Genomic DNA, 25,864 nt, shown 5'->3' on the forward strand with positions numbered 1-25,864 from the left:
ACTGACAGAGCAAATGCAACACCAAGAAGGAGTGGTTCGAAAGGGATGAAAGTTGGGAAAAAAACAGAGGCGGCACGGATGAATAATTGATGTTTATTTCAAACCGATATGCAGGTTACACAATGCGCACAGCATCGACTCAGTAGGATGTAGGACCACCGCGAGCGGCGATGCACGCAGAAACACGTCGAGGTACAGAGTCAATAAGTGTGCGGATGATGTCCTGAGGGATGGTTCTCCATTCTCTGTCAACCATTTGCCACAGTTGGTCGTCCGTACGAGGCTGGGGCAGAGTTTGCAAACGGCGTCCAATGAGATCCCACACGTGTTCGATTGGTGAGAGATCCGGAGAGTACGCTGGCCACGGAAGCATCTGTACACCTCGTAGAGCCTGTTGGGAGATGCGAGCAGTGTGTGGGCGGGCATTATCCTGCTGAAACAGAGCATTGGGCAGCCCCTGAAGGTACGGGAGTGCCACCGGCCGCAGCACATGCTGCACGTAGCGGTGGGCATTTAACGTGCCTTGAATACGCACTAGAGGTGACTTGGAATAATACGCAATAGCGCCCCTAATCATGATGCCTCGTTGTCTAGCGGTAGGGCGCTCCACAGTTATTGCCGGATTTGACCTTTCTCCACGCCGACGCCACACTCGTCTGCGGTGACTATCACTGACAGAACAGAAGCGTGACTCATCGGAGAACACGACGTTCCGCCATTCCCTCATCCAAGTCGCTCTAGCCCGGCACCATGCCAGGCGTGCACGTCTATGCTGTGGAGTCAATGGTAGTCTTCTGAGCGGACGCCGGGAGTGCAGGCCTCCTTCAACCAATCGAGGGGAAATTGTTCTGGTCGATATTGTAACAGCCAGGGTGTCTTGCACATGCTGAAGAATGGCGGTTGACGTGGCGTGCGGGGCTGCCACCGCTTGGCGGCGGATGCGCCGATCCTCGCGTGCTGACGTCACTCGGGCTGCGCCTGGACCCCTCGCACGTGCCACATGTCCCTGCGCCAACCATCTTCGCCAGAGGCTCTGCATCGTGAACACATCCCTATGGGTCTCGGCTGCGATTTGACGAAGCGACCAACCTGCCCTTCTCAGCCCGATCACCATACCCCTCGTAAAGTCGTCTGTCTGCTGGAAATGCCTCCGTTGACGGCGGCCTGGCATTCTTAGCTATACACGTGTCCTGTGGCACACGACAACACGTTCTACAATGATTGTCGGCTGAGAAATCACGGTACGAAGTGGGCTATTCGCCAACGCCGTGTCCCATTTATCGTTCGCTACGTGCGCAGCACAGCGGCGCATTTCACCTCATGAGCGTACCTCAGTGACGTCAGTCTACCCTGCAATTGGCATAAAGTTCTGACCACTCCTTCTTGGTGTTGCATTTGCTCTGTCAGTCAGTGTAATTAATAATTTATCACAGTTAAAAGGTCATTAATAAATTATTTATTGTAAATTCAGTTAATAATGTGACATGAAATTTTATTTTGATGAATGATAGTCATGGACACTATAATATTGTTATAGCTACAGCTTTTGATTCTGATTTATATTATATTCATTGGTATTGGATAATTAGATTTTCTTATTCTTCTTCTTGATTATGATTAATAAATTTCATATACAATATTCATGAATCAGTCTGTGTCAAGGTCCTTTATTTCGGTAGATAGTTATGCTTGGTTAGGTATTGCCTTATGCATCCATGAATCGACTACAATGACTGATCACCAATGAGACGAGTCTCTAGATTTCGGTGAGTATATATTTTTTAGGAGCAGCCGTGGCAACAGGGAACTTCAAGTGAACACCGAAACAACTATCTAAGGGTGCAGTACCTACATACAAACATACCTACTCTACCAGGAAGGCATAGGCCCTGGCACATACGAGTTATATTTATTCCTGAGCGAATGACTAAGTCCCGATACACGAACAGCTGTTCTCGTTCTCACTGCACTGCCTGTGGGAGACCACACGAATGAAGCAAGGTCAAGTGACCTCAGCACTGCCTGTAGCATCCCTCCTCTCAGAATTCTCTCGATACTATTTTTTTGAACTTTTTTACGCTTGGATCAATAATCATGAGACCAACACTAATTTGTAGCCAATATTATGAAATTAAATTCCTGCATTTTCGAGATCAATCCGTCCAATGCTTCCCAAGATATAACAAGTTAAAGTTTGGAAAATAATTTCACCCCTTCATCACCTGATTCCGAGCGTTGCTCGCAGCCAGGTATAAATAGGTCATTGAACTGAGCGTATAGCCAGTGTGCAGTGTGTGTGTTCTGCGATTATGACATCGGACAGTATGCTCGGTCGCGATCCGCGAGGACGTAGAAGTCACACTCGAACACTTTGAAATTGTGCGAAGACGTCGCAAGTAAAGTTTCTGCCGCGTCGCGACGAAGGAAATATTCTAGAATTTTCTCCGAATTAACCGTCGTTATACAATAATTAGGAGTGTATTAACCGAGTGAAGTTATAATAGAAATTGTGAATTGAAGTATCAAGTATTTCATTTATCAGTAAACCATATTGGGGACTTTGTCATTTTCACGTAATTCTGAACTTTATCATTGACTGTGACAGAATTCTAAGACATTGCGTGTGATAAACTAAACTTCTAATTTGTGACCATTTTAATGATTTTGAGACACATTTCTCCTACACGAGTATAATTGTGAAGTGTGTGAGATACTTTTCCACCAAACACTCAACAAATAGCTAGGCTAAAAGTGACTACCCTTTCATGCATTAACTCGAATTTTCGATCACTACTACGAGAAACTAACAGAATATTAAGAACTTTTTATGACAATATTAAGTCGCACGGACTTGTGTTGTGCAAATTCAGTCATAAAATCTTCTTAATCTATGAACAGTATTATTCCACGGACTGTTGTTAATGACATTTTATCCAGTGTTTTATGGACTGCGATGATTACTCTACGATCGAACCTCAGTGACTTATGAACTGTGACACTGTTAAATACTAATTCCATAAACTGTGTGTGTGTAAAAACTGTGTTTTCTGTGTTGAAAACGATTGTAAGTCCTTACTTAATTAACCTGACTTACAAACCATACTGTAGTATAGACTGTAATATTCTAAGTCACGTATTCAACACCGTAAAACCAATGTGCGAATACGAACTGTGCATTGAGACTTGTGTCGGTGCATAATATCAGTCTTAGTGATAATTGAGAGCTCTATAGTGCCAACTGAACTTTCCGTGTTCCGACATTATCTCTAAAAGAACATCGGAAATCTTGGCAAAGTGTTGTGAGATTCTGCTGCATCGAACGTCGTTTCCAGTGTGGGATTAACGTGGTTTCTTCGATCATGGTACCCATCGGGGGACGTCGATGAGGGATATTAACGTGGCATCTTCACTGAACGGACTTGTCAAGCTGCTGGTGCTGAGTTCGAGCCTCGGCTGCACGCTGCAGACAGTTCCAGCCACCAAGCCGCAGGACAGCACAACACGAACACTTATAAGCAGATTCCAGGTGATCTTCTCATATTTTGAGTGAATAATTCCACCAACTGACATTTAACAAAGCACTCAGTTAATCATAGTGCTCCAGCAACAGTAAAGTGCTTCCTGTGAAGTTCAGATTGCTATTTAAAATAATTCAGGAAAGTTTCATGTCTTGCTTTTGAACTGTAAATTCCTTTTTAAAAATCATTTATAACTTGAAGTGATTTCACGTAGATGAACTGTACTGTAGCAGTATACAGCAAGTGATCAAATATTTTTATTTTTGAACTATGAACTTATTCATAAAAGTGTGTGTTAACATCATTTTCAAAAATATTAGAAAAACTGTAGGCCTGCTTCACAAGTGATGGACTTAATGAAAGTCAAGGTGCAAAGTGTTATTTTGGTATTTAAATCCATTTCAAAGATATTAGATGAACTGTTGGGAGTTTACGATCTCTAAAAGAGTGATATTTATTTTGGACAATTTTTAATCAAGCGGATGGCTCTGAATACTAGAACATCGATATTTTATTTTGCATCTCTGGAAATATTGAATGAAAATTAGCGTTTGACGATTCAACTGCTGGGTGACTTTCATTAATATTGTTAATAAATATTGTCGAAAATATTTTACCATCTATTATTCGCCCTGCAATACTATCCATCTCTGTACCTGCTCCAATAAGTAACCGAACACTACCTGAGATCCTTCCCATGCTCTGACCCCATAATCATTTCCTGGTACAATACATACATGCATACATAAGCCGAGGCCTGCATATTTTAGTGCAATATTTAAACAATTATTGGCATAACAAATGTAAGAGCTGGTTTAGGTCTGTAAATTAATTCTTCCTCTGTTCTGCAGCGAAGTCTAAAAGCGTCATTGTCGAGGAAAATATGCAGTACTTCAAGGAAGTGGGTACGGATGCTGCTAATCGCAGCTCTGATAACCAAGTAGGAGATAAGAGGGACAGGAGTGTTAGTTCTTGCTTCGCATTTACTGTGGCTGAAGTTTGCTCATTCTCTGATTGAAGAAGCTTCATCCTACCTACAAGGAGCTTGATCAGGTAAGTGATGCAGCTCCGACCAGTAAATCTGGAAATACTACCGTTAATAGTCTACTGCAGTAGGGTACCTTAAAGTAGTTGCTTACTTTCTTCTTTGCTGTTTTATTACGCCGCAACTTCAGCTCTTATAGCGATAGTGGAACGGAACGGGGCTAGGACTGGGAACGTAGCGCCTGGGCCCTTAATAATAATAATAATAATAATAATAATAATAATAATAATAATAATAATAATAATAATAATAATAATAATAGTGGCTCAACTACCTTGTTCAAGCATTTGGGGCCATATTGACTCCTTGCGTGACAATTTCGATGTTCCCTTCTACTAGTCTACGAGCTACGGCTAAACAGCAAAGGGCCTGACATGCAGCTACTCTCACTCTTCTTACCTTCTACGCACTTGGCTTGTTCTCTTCCTGCCCTTTTCCTCAACTGATGAGGATTTGAAACAGTTTTACGGTCCGATGCCCTTCCTGACCCGTATTCACAACTTCGTGTCTGTGTACTGTAGGACCACTAATGTTGGGTCCCTTTGAAAATGAGCAACTGATGAAGCAGTGAAACGTTATAAACTGTGTACTCGCCGGCTGAGTGGCTCAGATGGCAGAGCCAAGTTGGCAGGCTCACTCCTGGATCAGTCCGGTGGTATTTGTAATACGTCAAACTCGTGTCGATATATTTGCTGTCTTTACGAGAAAAAACTAATAAAATTATTGCCTCGTACAGAGCGTACGGCCCAGGGTTCGTGCCATTTTGAAGACAAATATACAGAAGCCGCTTGTTGTTAAGTAGTCACCTATGGTAGCGATACGGAGTAATGTGAGGACTTACGTCGTACTACCACCGAGCGAGTTCACTACGCGTTACGAGCTGTGCATTCGGGATATAGTGGGTTCGAGTCTCCCTGCAGAAAACCCTCATACGTGGATTTTCGTCGTTTCTCATTTTCGTGTCAGGCAAATGGAAGGCCTGCCGTTGTTCATGTTGTCGTTTATGTCATCAGTCCGTAAACTGGTACGATCCCGCTCTCCATGCCACCCTATACTGTGTTAAATTTTCATTTCTGTAACTACTGCATCCTACATCTGCTCTAATCTGCTTCTCACATTCACACATTGGTCTACCCTTACGGATCTTACCGTCTACGCTTTCCTCAAACACGAAGTGAACAAATCGTGGGTACCGTAAGGTTTGTCCTACAATTCTATCTCTTCTTCTCGTCTAATTTAACCAAATCGATCTCCTCTCACCATTTCGATTCAATATCTCTTAATTCGCGAATCGACGTACCCAACTTACCTTCAGCTTTCTTCTGTAACACCACATTTCAAAAGCTTCTGTTCTCTTTCTTTCTGAGCTAGTTAACGTCCATGATTCATTGCCACGCTCCAGACTAAAGTCTTCAAAATCAGTGATCGAAATGAGTAGCTTCTCTAAATTTTCGCAGACTACTGTGACGTTATCATGACGTTGTCTGGTTATAGGATGAATTGTACTTAAAATCTGATCAAGCTGAAGAAGTAATGGATCGAAATAAGGAATGAAATATTTATGTGAATAAGTAGGAAGCAAGTTTGAGGCAGAGTAAACTCTGCATTTTATGAGTGGGAAGTTCTAAGCAGGATGACGAAGGGAAAAGGCCCTGTAGTTTGATGGAGAGGAATTTTTGTTGACAGCGTGTATATGTTGATGTGCAATATTTCAGAGACATGCTGTATAAGAGGAGCGACATCTTGTAGCGAGCCTGAATTATGTTAAAAAGAGCGATTGAGGAATGGAAGAGATGTCAAATGTAAGTGAGGGCGTTGTAATGCATATTTTAATTACAAGCGATTTTCTCCCATGATTTTTATTTTACGTAAGACTGTAAATAAAGTCAGTTAAGTCCAGTTGGTGATTCCATTTGATACCAGCGAAGTGCACTTTGTTACAGCCGACCTCCCACACGGTCGAGGCAGTATTTCCTGGTTGGAAATTGAATTTTATTCTATATTTTTCCGAGGCGAAAAGCATCTCGAATTTGAAACATTGCGGGTGAGAAAATTACTTTGCTAGATTGAGAGTTTACCCAGCGTATCGTGCTGAAAGTTTATTTTACTAGAGAGTTTACAATGACACATATCTGGAGTGTTATTTGGAGCCTCACAGTGGCGGCGTTCATTTTAATTTTCTACTAGCTGATGTACCTGCGCTTCGCTACGATATTCTCAGATAGGCTGACTTTGTGACTTGTCAACATAGGTCGTTACAGAAACGTCAGTAGGAAAGTAGCGATTAAAAGCAATGTTATCATATGAAATACTCGATCAAATGTAAAAGCGCACATTTTCTCACTCTTAACGAACAGTACTACGGTGTCGATCTAACAGTCCAACGTTCCAGAGCTGGGAAGACAAGACCGCAGACAGCAACTCAGATACTCAAATACAGGATGTCACAATAATAAAAGTCCAAATGGGAAAAAAAATTCTCACTTCACTGGATTTCGATATGAAACTGGAAAGGTTGCTCTCACGATTTCTGAGTGCATTATTGTTATTATTAGTAGTATTATTATTACTGTCTCCGTCTACTCCTAGCGTGAATGTGATTATTATAATTATTATTTGATTTTAACACAGTTATAATTGTTATCTTTACTTTATCATTATTACAACTTTCACCGGCGTCAACATATCGCATACTGAGAATTATAAGGCCACATCTCAAAAAAAATTTTTTTTCGTTTTATTCAAGTAATAATATCATCTAGTCATGCTCTATTTAGTGTAACATGGCCATACATATATTTTAATTTTTTTCCATCTGAGGGCAGATAATTCCTTATAACATTTTGGTTTCTTAATCTTAGTGGTGAGAACAATACAGCCACATTTTGACATATGGCTGTATTATACTTGCATTCCATACCAATTCACTGTTGTGCAGGTACGCATCTTAAGTTGTGGCCTTATTACACTCACATTTCTGAATGGAGGGCTCTTGTTGCTACAATGTAAATCCAGTTTCCTTATTGTCATTAATAATGTACTTATTATTTACATTGAATTGGAGGGAATTCCTTAGTGACTATAGTAGAGAAACTTCTGTGCGTTGTGTTCATCAGTTTTGCCTTATTCTGTGATTTTGGATGTATCAAAATGGACACGAACAATACAGGATCATCCCGCTGCTTATCATCAATCATACGGTTCTGCGACCTATGTTTGCAACTCCATCATGGATGCTCATCTAGTCTCTACACACCATGAGAACAACATTTCTAACATTGTGACTCAGGTTAACAACTTGACAGTTGTGAACACTTATAAACCTCCAGGTATCCCATGGCCTGATAATATGCTTCCAAACTTTGCACATCCTGCTGCCTATGTGGGTGACTTTAACAGCCATCACACCCAATGGGGATACAGATCAAATGACCTTTGTGGAGAAAAACTTATTGAATGGTCAGACTTGTCCAATATTCAGCACATCTTCAACCCAAAGGAAAAAGGCTCCTTTAAATCAGCAGGGTGGAATACAGAAACCAATCCTGACTTATGTCTTGTGTCCACTGATCACCAGGGATACAGTTTACCTGCTATTCGTAGAGTGCTCACAAACTTCCCACACAGTCAGCACCGCCCTGTTCTTTTGGAAACAGGCGCTCAAATCCCCATTATTAGATCGTCTCCTCTTCCGCGGTGGAATTTTGTCAAAGCTAACTGTGACAGTTTCTCTGCTGATCTTGATAGCAGCATAAGATGGATTCCTCCTGTTGTCAACAACTACTGTAGATTTGTTAAAGCAATATTTGCCGCTGCAAATAGGCACATTCCTAGAGGGGTCACTCCCAAAAAGTGTAACCAAGGTACAGATATTCAGAAGAAGGCAGCCAGAGGGGATGTAATATTGCGTACTACTTCCTTGTAGATGGAAATAAAATAAGGGTCTGTAAGCAGTTTTTTTATGAAAACTCTTGATGTAGGAGATAAGTTCATAAGGAACTGCTGGAATAAAGTTGACGAACATGGAGTTTTAGAGAAGGAGAAACGCGGAAAACACACAAAGCATAATGTTGATGAGGCGTTGAAGGAACAGGTTAGAAACCATATACGCTCGTTCCCCAGAAAAGAGTCTCATTATCTTCGAGCTCAAACAAGTAAAGAGTATAAGTATCTAGATGGGAGCTTAACAGTTGCTGAGATGTACCGACTGTATCTGGAAAATCAAACCAAAAGCGGACTTCCTTCAGTGAAGCTCAGTTTATATAGGGAATTTTTCAATACAGACTTCAATATTTCTTTTTTTGTGCCAAAGAAAGATCAGTGTGCGCTCTGTGAAAGTTACAAAAATGCCAGTGATGAAGAAAAGGAACAGAAACGAGCAATGTATGAAGACCATTGCAGAAACAAACTTCTAAGTAGAGAAGAGAAATCCAAAGATAGTGTTCTTGCTAAGGAAGGGTCATTGACTGTATCATGCTTTGATTTACAGGCAGTCCTTCAAGCACCATGTGGTGATATTTCAGTTTTGTACTATAAGAGAAAGTTGAATTGTTATAATTTTACTGTTTATGATATCGGAAAGAAGGAAGGGTACTGTTTCTTTTGGAACGAATCCATAGCTAATCGTGGAGTCAATGAAATTGGAACTTGTGTTTTGACTTTTCTAGAAGAACATTGCCAGAATCAACGTGTTGTATTTTATTCAGATAATGCTGGTGGACAAAATAAGAATAAATTTATAGCATCTTTGTACCTCTTTGCTGTACAGACACTTAGTATTCCACAAATTATCCATAAATATTTGATAGCTGGACATACACAGAACGAAGGAGATAGTATGCATTCTACAATCGAGAAGCAGAAAGCAAGGAGTTTGAAATCAGGCCCAATTTGTACACCAACGCAGTGGGTGCCTCTGATACAGTTAGCTAAGAAAGAAGGAAAGCCCTACGTTGTAAGAGAGCTTGCTACGGAGGACATTAAAGATTTTAAACAACTGGCGAAGAATATGGGTAAGAATTTCACAGTCAACGAAGATGGCCAGAAAGTGAAATGGAATTCCTTCAAAATCATCGAAACAAGAAAGGATTCACCCAACGTTCTGTTCTACAAAACAGACTATGAAGACCAGGACTTTAAAACAATACACGTAAGAGGAAAACTGCGAGGACGTCCAAGTTTACCACTTCTGGAACAGGCTTATTCATGTCCACCCAAAATATCTTTGAGCAAGCTTAAGGACCTCCTCGACTTGTGTTCAGCTGGTGTCATTCCTAGAGTTCATCACCAGTTCTTTAAAAGCCTACAAGCTCATGATCAAAATGAAGAGGACAGACAAGCGGACCTTACGGAAGCTGATTATCAATGTGAGGAGCTGTAGAATTATGTTGACATAATTATTGTACTTTGAATATACTAAAATTGGTTTTGGTTAAGTTATTGTGTAGTAAATGTTGCAGAATAAAGTGTGCTTGTGATCATTATGCAAGTTGGTATTCATACTTTCCATTACAATTTCGAAGTAATGTTAGTAAATCTTCTACCTTGCTGGTATTATAAGGCCACAAGTACAAATTTTATTAATATAAATCAGATTATATCGCATACAATTGCATAAATCAAAGCGTATGTAGACCAAATTAAAAAGTGTAAATACCGAAGTAATTGTAGTAAACAGTTACTTTGATTTATGAATAATCTGATTTTATATACAAGAAGCAAACTTTCAAATCTCTCTCCTGTAAAATTTACCTCTTTTGAGTTGTGGCCGTGTTATTCTCAGTGTGCGATATTAACCTGATTTGTATTGTACGATTTAATTTCACATTTCAAGAAAACTAACACAGTTGTGCGCGTCTTACGGCAACGTAGTGACCGAACATCGCACCTAGAGTGCTTCCAGGGGCACATCCTGAAGACACAAAATCATCATTGCTACGGACTTATATTTTACACACGCTGCATTTAGAACGCAGTGTCATTATTTAGTAACTAATTTAACAGGACAAACATTCGATTTCTAAGTAAAATACATAATATTTTAATTAAACAGACCTGTAATGGTGCTAACTGATGTGGCGTCATTTCGGCTACATTTAGCAAAACACTAACCTCTGATACTTAGGGCCTCATTATGATAGGTGGCATTGTTCACTTAAACTAACTTATCAATTACAGTGACTCTGCACTTATCTGGATGCAACACGAATTAATTCTTCTTCTGAACAATTATAATCTATTGCAATAACACTTGGAACATACAGAAATGAAAGGTAAGGTACATAACCCTTCTAACTTTGTGACTGCTTAGAGCGCATGAGGCTACTAGCGTCTAACAGCCTGCGTATCTGTGGGAAGAGATAATTTTCGCCTCGCCTCTTCAGTCCAAAACAAATATTTCCCGCGTGGTCAGGTAACCAAAAGATCGTGTTAAGAGAATAGACAAACAGACAGATTTTAATCTCCATTACAGAAGTTCATTAAAACCTTCGTAATCACTTATACACGGTGTCAGAATGTTCCCGTCGCACTGCAGCATTACTGTTATTTAAAGTTTTCTCATCACTTTGCCTTTTCCTGCCTCCATTAAGCCAATACGGTTTTCGACATCTCAAGTCACCTAATTCTTGAACTTCTGGAAGTTCTCTCCTTGATGTCGACTGTCGCGCGGTCACCCTTTCGGACCGATGAATGCTGATTGGGTTCCCTCGTGGAAGAGAGAGTATTTATACAAAATCAAGTAACACGGGATAACGCGTCCCCTTGTTGTGCAATCTCGTCCCGACTTTTGTACCGTTAGGTCATTTTTTCTGAAACTCACACCAGAGATTCCTCCTCTTTTCCCGATCACAGTGGTGTTATTCGTTAATTTTTCCTGCTTGTTTCACGGGCGTATTTAGTTAATTCCGTGGTTGGCTTCCCGCGTCTTCTTAATGGATGACCGTGCCTCATGTCGTTTCCACTCTGGCAATAGCCAGGCGAACTTCTTTCTGGGCATAATTAGTTGTATTTCTCCCTGTGAAGTGAGCTTTGTCAAATGATTCCAAAATTTCTTATCAGTTAACTAGCATATGTACCCGTTATTCGCACGGCAATTGGTAATCGATTTCACTATTCCTTCATGAATTTCCGAGAAGTGACAGGCCTGCATTCAAACGTTTATTACGGCATGTTAAACTGATATAAGATCAATGTCACAGGACGAAATGTCGGGAAAGTATGGTGGGTACTCCAATTCTCCCATCCCAACGTCGCAGTAGCTGCCCTACACACTCTGTTTTATGTGGTTTTGTATTGTCGTGCAGGATTATTGCACTGTCCCCAAGATCCGGACGTTTCTCCCTAACGCCACGTCGTCCCTGTCGCACCAGGAAGTCCCTGCAGTACTGTGCGGTCACTGTTCTGCCATGTGGAACAAAGTTGCAAACAATGACATCCCTGACACCATACCAGGCAATCTGGGGAAGGATTCTGACGGACCTTCTACCTCCTTGGTGTTCAGCATGTCGCCACTCCGCGGACTGACATTTCAGTTCTGCTTCGCCTGGCGGCACGTACAGATTTTCCGCTTCTATAAGCGAATCTCATCGAACCGGTCCAGTCGGCCTTCCTTGATGCCGGTGACCTAATAGAAGATTTCCCAGTTGCTTCATTCGCTCTACTTACAATATTTGGTATTTATGGTTCTATCAACTTTTTCGCCTTGACGACATCGAACTCCTCTGCACATTCTGGCGAAGTTTAGTAAGCGTCAAATGAATAAAGAAATGATCGTAAGCACCTGAGTTAGTGACATGTTTTAACATGAAACGAACAGTTTCCTTGTTCGTGATGTTGTCTTATAACTGCGTCAGATCAATGTGGCACTTGAAACATAAGGCAAAGTCTAGGGGCGGATCTATCGCATGTTGATTGCCAGCTGACGAGGGGTGGGAAGAGACAGACAAATGCGGTCAGTAGCTAAACATCGTCAGTACATATTCCTACCATTCGTGAACGAAGTGAATCATGCCGCTGAAAATTCGAAACTAAAGTTTGCGACAACAAGAGGACAAACGCGAGGGACTGTTCAGTGTTCATAGTGTTACGAATAAGGAAACTGAGAACAGAAAGGACGAAACACAAGAACAGTGCAGAAGGTGGTTTCTGAATGGACAACAAAATATGAAATGGCGTATGGCTTTTAGTGCCGGGAGTATCCGAGGACAAGTTCGGCTCGCCAGGTGCAGGACTTTTGATTTAATGCCCGTAGGAGACTTGCGCGTCCTGATGAAGACGAAATGATGATGAAGACGTCACATACACCCAGCCCCCGTGCCAGCAAAATTAACCAATGATGGTTAAAATTCGCGACCCTGCCGGGAATCGAACCCGGGACGCCTTTGACCAAAGGCCAGTACACTAACCATTTAGCCATGGAGCCGGACAATGTACAACAAAATGTAGCAGATGCAACAAAAGTGTTGTAGCGGATGGTTAAGAGTACTTTAACAGAGCAAGTCTGCCATGTGGTAACAGTCGCGCATTCCGAGGTAGTGGGTTTGAATCCCACCGTCGGGAAACCTGAAGATGGCACTCGGTGGTTACACACCTTCAATGTGTTGGTGTGTCGTTGAACATGTACTAAGAAGTGGAACATAGACAAAACAACTCCATCACGATCAGTTAGCCTCTGCGGAGGAGTGAGTTGCTGTGAGTTACTGCAGAAGCTGAGTTTGCCTCTGACGACTGATGGGTGATGATATCCAACAAGGAGATATCTTACGACGCCAAACTCAGTGATCTATTACCACAAATGGACGAGGATATAAATGTTCCTTTCTAAATATTCTACTGCAATCAGTCTATCAGTTTTTATCTCTCCTGTAAAATTCATATGTTGTCGCTTGCGATACTTTGCCTTTCCAGGGCGATTTCGCAATGTAAGGTTTAGTTGAGATCCAGAGATCAGAGTATAGATGTAGATCGATAGGGTCACTCTCCAAGGCATGGACCTTACCCGGTCACGTGGCTTTTTCTGCCATCAATTCCCCACTCCTACGAAACACAAGAACAGTACAGAAGGGAGTTTCTGAATGTACAACAAAAAATGAAATGGCGTATGGCTTTAGTGCCGGGACTATCCGAGGACAAGTTCGGCTCGCCAGATTCAGGTCTTTTGATTTGACGCCCGTAGGAGATCTGCGCGTCCTGATGAGGATGAAATAGCTAATAGTGTCTCCGCTGCACATCCCACGTGGTGACGGTTTGTTTAAAATCTTCCCGCTTCTTCAGACCGTCACAACGCTACCGTCAGCCTCATGTAAGTCCACACTCCTTGCCCAATTATGCCAGCTTCTAAATAAATTACATCTTATGTATTTCGACAATCTCACCGTATGTACAAGTTTTACCGTTAATTCTAATACACAAAAACATGATCAATTCTAATTTCATATAATACACACTTAATGGATCGAAATGGTGTGAGCGATAAATAAGTAATAACGAAAATCGGTGACGGAATAGAATAAAGAAAGTGAAATAATTGATGATGAGGAACGCTTGTAATTCAGTCGAACAGTTACAAGACCACTTCTTATTTAAAATCTAGTACATATCATGTTGTGTGTATAGAGGGAGCACCACTTACTCTGATATACATTGAGATGGACCCTCCTTTTATATTTAGCGTATATATAATTATAAACATCCTGGAAAATTTATTTGTAATTTGAGAGATTAAATCTCACAAAATGCGACATTCAACATGGTCAAGAATACGAAGGTACCGTGGATGGTGGGCATATATAGCCTCAAAATTATTTCATTAATTCGTACACAAAGTTATTTATGTTAAACCAGTGAGTTTTACAGATAATTGAAAAAATGTCATAATTTTGGTCCAAAAGTTAGTTTTAAAACTTCAGAATACTTACATACGTGAAATATTTTGAATTATATCATATTTGGTATCCGAAACATCCAATGTTCTGGTAAAAGAACAAATTCGTACATCGAACGGTTTGGACGGAAGAATAATTTAGTCGTAAGATTCCACTTGCACCTCTCTCAATCCAAACCCCTTAAGGACGAGTTGTTCTACAAGAGCAATCTTGATGAAATCTAAGATATATTGGAGCAACCATCATGTGAAATTTCATTCTTGTATATAAAATAGTTTTAGAGATGCGAATGTTTATGGTTTTAGGTCTCGCCCTCGTGTCAGAATCCCTTAGGGGTGCATTATCTCTTTATTTAATCTCTAAGACACGTGAGAAAAAAACATCATGTAAAATTTCAATCTCGTAAGTCAAGTGGTTTCAGACAAATTAATATTTTTGTTTCCAGATTTTAACCCAAGATATTAACCGTGATTTTTTCAAACTTATTCATTTTATTGCTTGCTACAGAATTGTCGTCACAATAACAGCAGAGTTCTTTTCAACACACTGCACAGTATGTAAAGTGCTGGAGGTGGAAGCTTAGATTTCCTATTTGAAAATATTATATGACATCTGAGTCCGAGCGCGGCTCATGGTAATTCAGAAGGGAGAGGAACTCAGGATTATCAACTTGCGAATTTATCATTTTATAAATTATCTTTACCACATCTTCCTGCTTTCGGTCTTATAAACTCTCCATTTCTAAATTAAAAATAAATCGTTGTACGAAACCAGAGGTGGATATTGGGATGTTCTTTTAAAATGTAAATGTTTCAAGTACAGTATTTTTTGCAACCTTTCAAGTTGATATACATGCATTTTGCATCCAGCACTCCACACCACGCTCGCGTATTCGAGTTTCGGCCTCACCAAGGCGTTATACATCTTAATATACATTTTTTTTGCTTTTAAATGTCTTTACATTACGTATAACTCATCCTAAATTTCTACACGTTCGAGCGACAGCTTCCTGTCTATTTTCCTCATGATAAATGCGAGACACTTGTCACTTGAATTACAGCTGATTTTATCACGTAAGTAGGGGAGCAGTGGGCCTTCTGGATTCGCTGAGTTAGCACCCGAGGCCATTGACCCCGAGGTTATTGACCTCGGCCACGTGACCATCACGTCATGCCCACGTGCTTTTTGTGTAAACAAAGCCACGAGCTCCTGTTTGTAAACAAAGCCACGTGCTTTTTTGACAGCTGTCATCGGCCATCTTTAAACAACAATGCATCGCTAACCTCAGTGTCGCTATCTTGACGGGGCTAGACCTCAGTGCTCTCATTTTTACGGCACTAAAACCCACGGGCGGGAAATTCGAATCTTAGCGTGAAATTTTACAGCTGTCATCCGCAACCTTGCATCGCTAACCTCAGTGCTGCCCTCTTTACGGCAATAAACCTCAACCTGAGGCGCGCGAAATTTGAAGTTCCACGTGCTTTTTGACGGCTGTCATCCGCCATCTTGTATCGCTAACCTCAGTGCCACTATCCTGACGGGGCTGAACCTTATGGCTGCTACTTTACCTACGTAGTGGCGGGAAAGTTAAAAAATTCACTTGCTTTTTGACAGCTACGTGCTTTTCTGACAGCTTTCATCCGCCATCCTTTATCAACAGAGCATCGTGCTGCTATTTTTACGACACTAAACCTCATCTTTTGACATGTGGTGGTGGGCAATTTGACAAATTCTACGTGCTCTTGTTTGGAAACAAACCTACGTGCTTTTTGACAGCTGCCAAAAAATTCCGTCAGCTGTCATGATTAAACAACAAAAGTTTTAGTGCTTTCGCGAACCTAACCTCTCATCTACCATCTTGATGGGGACTGTCCTTAGTTTAAGTCAAGATGCCCTTCCCGACGCTAATTACACAAGAGGCTACTACACAAGATGGAGGCCGCGGCTATTATGACCTCTTACTCTTCCTGCTCTTCGTCCTCCTCCCCTGTTGATGCATAGCTTTATCGAACAAGTTTAAACATGCATCGCGAAAGCAAGTGTGTGCACGTGTGACAGCGATGAAGTTATTGCGCATGCTTAGATTTGTACACACATACTTACGAAGCTGCTGTTCAAAACATATTACAACAAGTGTTGAGAACACAAAATCGCATACTATAGTTTGATGTTGTAGAACACTGCATTGCAAGACTAGAATCAAACACTGTTCAGAAAAAAATTCCTTCTCCACATACTTACTGAGCTGCTCTTCCTCCTCTGTCAAGACACATCTCTATCGAACATGAACCGCGAAGGCAAGAGTGTGCACGTGCTGAAGCGATGACGTTATTGTGCATGTTTAGACTTGAACACATACTGCTGTTGTGATCATATTATGACTAGAAACACAACAAGTGTTGAGAACACAAAATCGCATACTATAGTTCGATGTTCAGAACACTGCATTGCAAGACTAGAATCGAACACTGTTCAGAAAAAGAATTCCCTTCTCAACATACTTACTGAGCTGCTCTTCTGAGACGATAACATAGTTACGAAAATGCTGAACACCTTCGTTCTTGAGATATTTACTCTTCTTCTTCGAGTATTTAAGATGAAGGAGCGGTAGAAGGAGGAGGAGAAGGTAATAGTTAATCTAAAATTAAAGAATATGCCAATTCTACATTATTTATTTATATCTTGTATGTGAAAATTTGATCTTGAATCTTTTTGCCGCAGTGATGTTTGTGTACTTCTCCCTTCCCGATCCAATTCTTGCATGTAAATGTTTTATCTTACTATGCTCGTGTACCTTTTCCCTTCTTGTATGTACAAGTTTATGTTGATGCTGTATCCTCATGGAACACTAGTAAGGTAATCGCTATCCCATACACGTTTGTCATCGCAAGCAAGCAGTGAACATTTATTTTGTACACACATGATGTTTTCGTGATTTAATATTTTTTGCATACAGAAAGCGGCATTTCTAGAGGTGATTACATCGCGATGGTGTTGAAGCTAACGACGCTTCAACGTACGCCTTTTGCTTTTTTAACAGACTGCGAATTTTGAGTGTCATAGGCATACATTTTTGGTGCTAAACCAGCAAACTCAGTCATGATATTCACACTGCCTTTATCTTTCATAAGCCCTATGACTTTCTTGTTCTGTGGCCGAATCTTGAACGGATTACTAGGTGAAAATGTAGAGTGTCAAAGTATTGCGAATGGTTTCGCATCACATCATAGACGTTCGTCTTCCGTATATGATAAATGAAGCTATCTGTATCCATATACAAAAGTGTAAGATCAGAAAACTATTGCTTTGCAAATCCAAAATGAAAATCATACATTTTTAATTTTGAAAAATCAAGTGTAGCCATTCCCAAATAAATTGGCTTCGCATAGACGATTTTTTGTTTTTTCATTTCAACAGAAATAAGGTCACGATCAATAACATGATAGGCTTTGAAATTCGGTTTTGAGATGTACTCGTGTGTGCCATATCGACCCTCCCATTGATTAATTAAATGAATGTCACGATGTTTGCGTACATTTTCCATACTTTTGCCATAGATCGAGTTATTCATCAGTTTGAAAAACGTACTCCCAAATGCTGTGGCAGCACGTTGACGATGTTCAGTATTTAAATCTATGTACGGTTTAAGCCATGCCTCCTGCTTAAACGCAACGATACGATGAATACACTCTAACTGTAAGCCGTATTCGAGAAACTGAAGAGGCATTGTATGTGGATAACATAGCGCTTATTCGGAAAAAAGAGTGGCCAGAAGTTTAGTGTGTTTCGATGTATGTCAGGTGGATTTTTTCAACACAAAAAGGAAGGTCAGAATGTGAATCGTGTAGGTAAGAAGGGTATGCAAGAAAACCTTCCAACACGTAGCCGCGGTGAGAATCTTTAGCAGCTTCAAAAACATCAAAATGATGAATTTTACTTTCTGTTAGCCATTCAAAATCTTTACACGGTAATGACTGTGACATGGCCCAACCATACAGATTATTGACATCGAAATACATCAGATAGGAATTTTCTTTTTCTGAATTATAGTTGTCGAGGTAGGGATTATTCGCGATAGCATGCCTGTGGACAAGCAAAACTAGTCCGCTGCGAATGCCGCGTTCGAAAAACAAAAGCATGTCGACATCCGTTAGAAGATCAAGTTGAACACGGGTACAGTTGAGCATCGCATTCCACGACAGACCGGGTGTTGTATAGTAATAGCAAGGGTCTAATCCGTAAAGAGATACACACATTTTACGAAACTTCTTGAACACATCTCAGAGTAAAAGTGTATCCACCTTAAATTACAAGTCAGCATACTGACCTAAGGTCGGTATCTGAAACGTTGACCACACTTGGCAGGCATGCAAATAGTCTTCATCAGAAATAGATACCGTATGCTTATCGTATGACGATTGGTTCATGCGTTCATGAACGTACCATTTGTTTGTAATCTTCGCTATTTTCGGTACCTCTCCTATTTTTTCTGAGTTTAAGTTTGATGTTCTTCTTACCTTAATTAGTTGTTTCAGTCTGGTTACGTTTCGTTAATTGATTACAATTTTCCTGCGACGTGCAATCATGTCACAGGTTAAACGAACTCTGCTTGTATATTTTCTTTCTTTTCTTCGCTGCCTTACGTCATTCCTTCTTGGGTGTTGATTGGTTGCAGCACCTTGGCATGACTGTTTACGTCACTGGCAACTTTCCTTATGATTGGTACCGAAATTGTATCCTACCGCGCTTTTCTGTCCTTTCATTGGTCATTTTTGTTACTTGCATCTCGTCTTTGTTATATTAATTAATTAATAATTTTTAAATATTCTTTCTGGGCTCCCTGTTCCTCACTATTTTGTTATTTATTGTTAAGATTTTCATGCGTAGATTTGTAATTACTTCCGTTAGTTTTATAGCACTGTGTTGCGTCCCATCTGGAACCTTCCACAGCGCTATTTAAGGATGAAGCCGACGGGAATGCTTTGCCTTCACACTCCGGGTCTGGCCGGAATCGCCGCTGGTACTCTACGTCAGCACTTTCTTTTGGCAACATATTTGCCGCACGCATTATGGAATAGGACTTCTCGCCAGCATGTGCTTTGCTGCAGTTTGTTCGAGGTCAATCACCTCGCTCTCCGCTCATGTGTTAAGCGCTATAAGCATGAGTTGTCAACCAGCATAACTGCACTTCATGTGGCCCTTGCCGGCCTTTGTATTTTCCACTTGAACATGAGAATAACGCCAGCCTAAGTTTTGGTCTTCTTTGCAGCGAGATCTGCTGAATTTTTAATGACTTTTTCAGCCAGGCGTGTCTATGGACACATTTTGTTTATGTGTCCGCTGGTTCGTCTATAAAAGTGATTAATTTCAGCTTACTACTGGATAAATGAAGTTGCTGGACAAAGGGTCCCCTTTTTTCTTTGAAGTTTTTACTCCCCGGTGGAGAATTGATTGCTGTAAAATTCAACTCAAGAATCGTAGCGTTACTGTGGAAATTTTCTCATCAAAATTCCGGACATTCAACTTTGTTCTTTTGATAACTTTAATATTTTTCTAATTATTCATGATGATTCAACTTAATTATCGGTCTGGTTTTAACCAGCCTTGAAATTAATGTAATCATTCAGATACTGTATTCTGATTTTCTCAGCTATCGTAAGACAACTGCCTTACTTACTAATAATTGTATGCGCAAAGCCTGTGGCTACTTTTGGCTCAAGGCCATGCGCTGGAATATCATATTCAATTATTGATTATTGATAAAATCTCTCTAGTCCTTGTTGTTGTTTCTACATTATTTATAAAATAAATTTTGTAACTGCTGATCCTTTCTTCTTATTTCCCGAGAAACCTTGGAAACACCCTCCAGCCTTTCCATTGTTTTCTCCAACGATGAGCTGAGTGACGGCGTGCTACATTCACTTAACACACTTGTAAATGCAGACGGAGGAGGTAATTTTGATTCTTCTAATGTCTGAAAGCTCTGAAAATAGTCATAGGGCAGAACACCTTTCCTTATACAAAGTTTAAATTGTTCAGGATCTGAAAAATACTCTCGAATGTGCTTCAAGTCGGCGCTGGAAAGCCCGTTTACAAGTGTATCAAGTGAAATGTTCATAAATGTGTAAGAATCTAGCAAGCGAATGCTAATATCGCCTACACGATAACTGAATGAAATAAAGCGTTCATGACTTTGCGCAATCACAGTGAACTTTGTACAATTTATTTGTGCAAATTCTCGAACAATGAAGTGACTATCGTAGCCTGAGGAGTTATGGAAAAAGCATGGAATAACTTTATGTACACGATATGAAAGATTGCACGAATCATGTGCGGGTCCGCGATACTTCCCGATAAAGTGTCAGTGGTCTCTAACATTTATCTGGGGAAAATAATCGGCTGTTTACAGATGTGACATTCATCAGTTTCATCATGCAAATTCATCTCATCCAGTGTCATTTGAATGGGCACTGGTTGTGAAATAAGCGTATGAACCCGCTCCGCAAACTGTTTTAATTCATTCAACAGCCATGCTGTGCAGTTCTCGCCAGGATACATCCTAAAAAAGATAGAGATGCATCGTACGAACAAACGACTTCGTAAGCTACTGAAAACGGAGTGTGCTTTTGCTCATGTCGGGTTGGCAAAGTTGAAAGGGAACAGTAAAACATTCAAAATCTGCACAAACTGTAAATGGAACAGGTTCCTGTCGATAATAATTCTCAAACTTCATTCTGCATTATCCGTGGTTGACAGAACACTTCATTCCGCATTATCCGTGGTTGACAGAACGAGTTTTACGGCAGGATGTATTGTACAATCATTGACATGTGTTGCTAACAGCCTTTCTGTCGTAAACTACTGCAAACATCGTTCACAAAATATTTTTCCCATGGTGTATTGAAAGTTGAGAGTTTAACACACGGGAAAGATTAGATATCAAGCAGTAGTGGCTTGTAGTTTCATTGCAAATGTATAAAAGATGAAGATGGTGTTGTTTTTGAGAACAAGTGGAGTGAAGTTGTCCTCCTTCGACACCGTATAGGGAAAAGGAAAAATTCGCGTTGTTTTTTTCAAACGTAGAAATGTTTGCTAAATCCATGGGAAAAGAAAATTAATGTCTGTTACAACTCAATAAACGTGTCATACTGAAAAGTTTTTGAACTATTACTTGTTGCCGGTTTCAACGCCGTGGCGATGCACGATAGTCATCGTTATTCTGAATATTGATGACTGCTTTCTTATTTACAATCGCTTGCGGAAGTTGAATAGAAAGGGTCGAATATGCACACATTACTGTAATTTTAAGATGCAAAATACTTGCAAGTGCCTTATTACTTGCTCCTTCTTCAAACTTTTGAAATTTAGCCAGCAATGTGTCAACGATGTGTTTGCGAAACCATACCGAAATATTGTTTGAACATGAGAGTTTCGTCATTTTAGAAGAAATGTAAAATGTTTCATGAATTTCCTGATTATCTTTGAAAAGAACGAAGGAGCATGCAAGACTAGCGTTGAGTTTAAGCGCCGTATGCATGGACAGCAATGAACAGACTTTTTCTTCAATATCATTATAGCAAGAGAGTAAGAACAAACTTGGTTCTAAAATATTTAAAAAATTCGTATAATGCCGCTTAGAATACGTGATGAAAAACATGTATGTATAGTTTCCCAATTCATAGTCATAATTACGCACCAACAAAGGTAATGATACAAGATGTACTTCTTCTAAATCAGTTAGCACTCTAGGTAGAAAAACTTGGAAGTCTTTAAAGACTTGCAAAATTCTTTCTCCACATTTTTAATTGCTGATTTAGCGGTAGACTCGTCAGCGGCCTGGTTAATCCGTTTGATTTTGTACAAAATAGCGAAATACTCTTTTTTAGAATTAAAAAACATGTGAACATATAAGATCGATAAAAAGATTGAAACATAGGCCTACCTTAAGATGCACACGTTGCAGATTGCAAACTGTTACTCGGATGATTAACGACAATTCTTAAAATGTCCGCGTTGAAGCCTTTCAAACTCAGATAAATGACGACTATAATTCTTGATGTGTCTAGAAAAAAACAAAAAATATTAATATATGTCTGTAGCTTGAGCGTAATGTTAGCACATTCTGACGTTTACATACAGCACTTGCATCGCACATAGTGATGATAAGATATGAAAGTTTGTTGGTTTGTCAGCAGGTAGCCTAGCCTTCCTTACTGAGTTAAAATGCATGCAACTCGAAAATCTTTATTAGCTAGCGTAGAAGCACTTGTGTCTCACATTGTGATGATAGGATATGAAAGGGCTACGAAAGTTTGATCGTGAGCGGCTAACCTAGCTACCTTTACTGATCTAAAATACATGCAGCTCGCAGATCATTATTAGCCAGCGTAGAAGTTGCTTTCGAAAAATCCAAACACTAACCAACAGTTTAGGCTTACTTTAAGATGTGCAGATGAAGAATGCTCACTGGAATAATGTTGACAGCAGACGATGATTTTCGAAGAATAAAGAAATAAGGTTTCCTAAATAATAATCAATCAGAGGGGTATTATCAAAAAGCTTCGAGATCAAAACTGGTGTTAGGCAAAGACATGGTTTGTCCCCTAACCTGTTTAAATGTCTGCTGGAGAAGGTCATTCGGCAATGGACGAACACACTAGCTGACAACTCTGGATTAAAAATCGGCCACCGAACTCGATAACTGCAGTCGCTTAAGTGCGGCCAGTATCCAGTAATCGGGAGGTAGTGGGTTTGAACCCCACTGTCGGCAGCTCTGAAGATGGTTTTCCGTGGTTTCCCATTTTCACACCAGGCAAATGCACAAATGCTTGACGTAGAATACATATGTTAATACGAATAATTGCCGACGGAGAATAAACTTGATATCAAATTATCTCGCGTAAAATGATATTATATTAAATTAGTAGGGCTGAAGAAGCCTGCACGGTTACAACAGTGAGCTACCAAAGTCGACGAAGTACCTGCACATCGTCTCCGACAGTTGTCCAGGTCAGAATAAGAATAACACAGTTGTTAGATTTCTCCAAACACTTGTTATAAGTGGACAATTTAAACAAATAAACCAATATTTTCCAATTCGAAGACCTTCTTTTATGCCTTGCGATCGTGACTTCGGAGTGGCGAAAAGGAAGATCGCAGAATAGACTGAATTTATTAAGTCAGAGAGTATGTTGAATTGATAATTCTGTCAAATAATAATGACAGATTCACTGTTAAAATGGTGCAAACTACAGACGTTCTTGATTTCAACAACTGGTGGAAGACATTCTTCAAGAAGTCAGTTCTTTCCCTTGAGTCGCTAGGAAGAGGTGTGAAAAGAGATTCAAAAGTCGCATTTCATCTAAGTCAATTTATGGAGTTTCAGTATGAGGTAAATCACGTCTTAAGAAGATACTGTATTGAGGGACTGTGCGTTCATACTTTCGAGTTGCTTATTTCTGCAACCCGTCTCCCTGTGTTACCAACTAGACTTGCTTATCCACAAGGCTGTGTTCCATTAAATGAAAAGAAGTTAGCAGACATAAAAAAGTTGGAATCTTACATACCAGAAGAACACCATGAGTTTTATAATGAACTGTTTGCATGGACAATATCAGCGCAATAGAAGTGAGAAGGATTGTTCAAAGATAAGAGACTTACATGTTACTTGTATTATATTGTGTTGTTTTGTTTTATATATTTTTTGAACTGTGGAAAGGGTCATAAGAGGAGTATTCTTCTGTTTATTTTTCTATACAATATTGTCTAATCATAATACGAGGGCAGATCAGAAAATAAGTTGCACTTCCCAGTTATGGCCATTTATTACACCACCTATAGAACAGCAACACGACTATAACGACGTACACTGTAACGTCACTTTTCCTCATAGTTTCCAAGAGACTCCAAACAGTTCTGCGAACGCACAACCAACTTGTCGATGCCGGATGCATTGAAATTTCCTCCAGCGTTCTGCAACCACTCGGAGACAGCTACCTTCACCTCCTCATCGGTCTGGAAACGTCGACCACCGAGCTCCGTTTTGAGTTTACCGAACAGATGAAAGTCACATGGTGCTAGGTCGGGACTGTAGGGTGGATGTTGCCTGACCTCCCACTTGAAACGCTGCAGCAATTCTCTCGTTTGGCGGGCCTTGTGAGGTGTTGCGTTATCATGCAAAAAAAAAAATCACACCAAGGCTCAATTTCCCCCGGCGCTTCTTTTTTATCGCTTCACGCAACCGGTGCAACTTTTGACAATACGACGTCGCGTTGATCGTCGTTCCTTTCGGCATGAATTCCACGTGCAACAAACCCTCCATGTTAAAGAACACTGTCGCAATAACCTTACCGGCTGAAGGTATAACCTTGGCCTTCTTTCGTTGTGGTGATGAGGGGTGCACCCATTCCATTGAGTTCGCTTCGTTTCGCGGGTGAAGTGGTTGACCCACGTTTCGTCGCTTGTGACGATTCGCCGCAGAAACCCGTTGCCGTCTGCGGCATAGCGTTGCAAAAATGCCAGGGGGGATTTGTAACGTTGTCCCTTGTGCTCAGCGGTGTGAAGACGTGGGACCCATCTTTGACACAGCATACGATATCCAAGGTCCTCATGAACAATGGCGAACACATTGCCATACGACATGTTCAGCTGCGTCGCGATTTCTCTCAGTTTAATGCACCGGTTCTGTCTAATGATCGCATTCACACTGTTGACCTTTGCACGGGTCCTGGACGTTGCGGGCCTGCCTTCGCGATGGTTGTCCGTGATATCCGTGCGTCCGACTTCGAATTGCTGATACCACCTTACGATACCTTGCCGGGAAATGGCCCGCTCCCCATACGCAGCACTAATTTCACGATGAATGTCCGTGCAATTGTTCCTTTTGGTCCATAGGAATCGGATTGTCGCACGCACCTCATATTTGGAGTGAACGTCCAGTTGACGCGCCATTGCATTTGGCCGATATTCACACAATACTAGACCAGACACCACAGCGACCTGCCTAACAGACGTGTGGGCAGTGTCTGTCCCTTTCTCCGCTGTGCCCACGTTTGCGACACAAAGCGCACTGCTGCGGCGCGTTAGTGCAACTAACCTTTTGATCCACCTACGTATAAGCAAATAAGTAAGTCTTACAAATAACTATAAAATAATGGGTTTAAACACTGTATTTCCTCAGTACAAATAAAGTTCCTTTTGAAATTGAAATGACGATAAAATCAATGTTACACTGCTGTTTGTTGCAGAAACAGCACGTCTCCAGCAATTTCAACAAAGTCTGTAAAGGAACGTATTGGACTAATTCATACAAACAACCTACCTGTCATAGTCATTTCAACAGTAGAATAAGCATAATAAATATCGGAAGGATAGAAATGACATTACACACTACAGACAGTTTTGCCTGTTTCCTGAAC

The 25,864-nt window shown here is 40.6% G+C and overlaps 1 protein-coding gene across 1 annotated transcript in view; it reads left to right on the forward strand.

The window, feature by feature from the left end:
- The first annotated feature begins 4,400 nt into the window (after positions 1–4,400).
- The window catches only part of LOC136883173 (uncharacterized), a 45,499-nt gene continuing 24,035 nt past the window's right edge, over positions 4,401–25,864 (forward strand). Inside the window, exon 1 of the mRNA XM_068229663.1 lies at positions 4,401–4,571. The gene's annotated coding sequence lies outside the window, so the exon portion shown is untranslated. The remainder of the gene's footprint in view (positions 4,572–25,864) is intronic.

This window comes from Anabrus simplex, chromosome 11 (genome assembly GCF_040414725.1).
Source record: "Anabrus simplex isolate iqAnaSimp1 chromosome 11, ASM4041472v1, whole genome shotgun sequence".
NCBI classification, from domain to species: domain Eukaryota; kingdom Metazoa; phylum Arthropoda; class Insecta; order Orthoptera; family Tettigoniidae; genus Anabrus; species Anabrus simplex.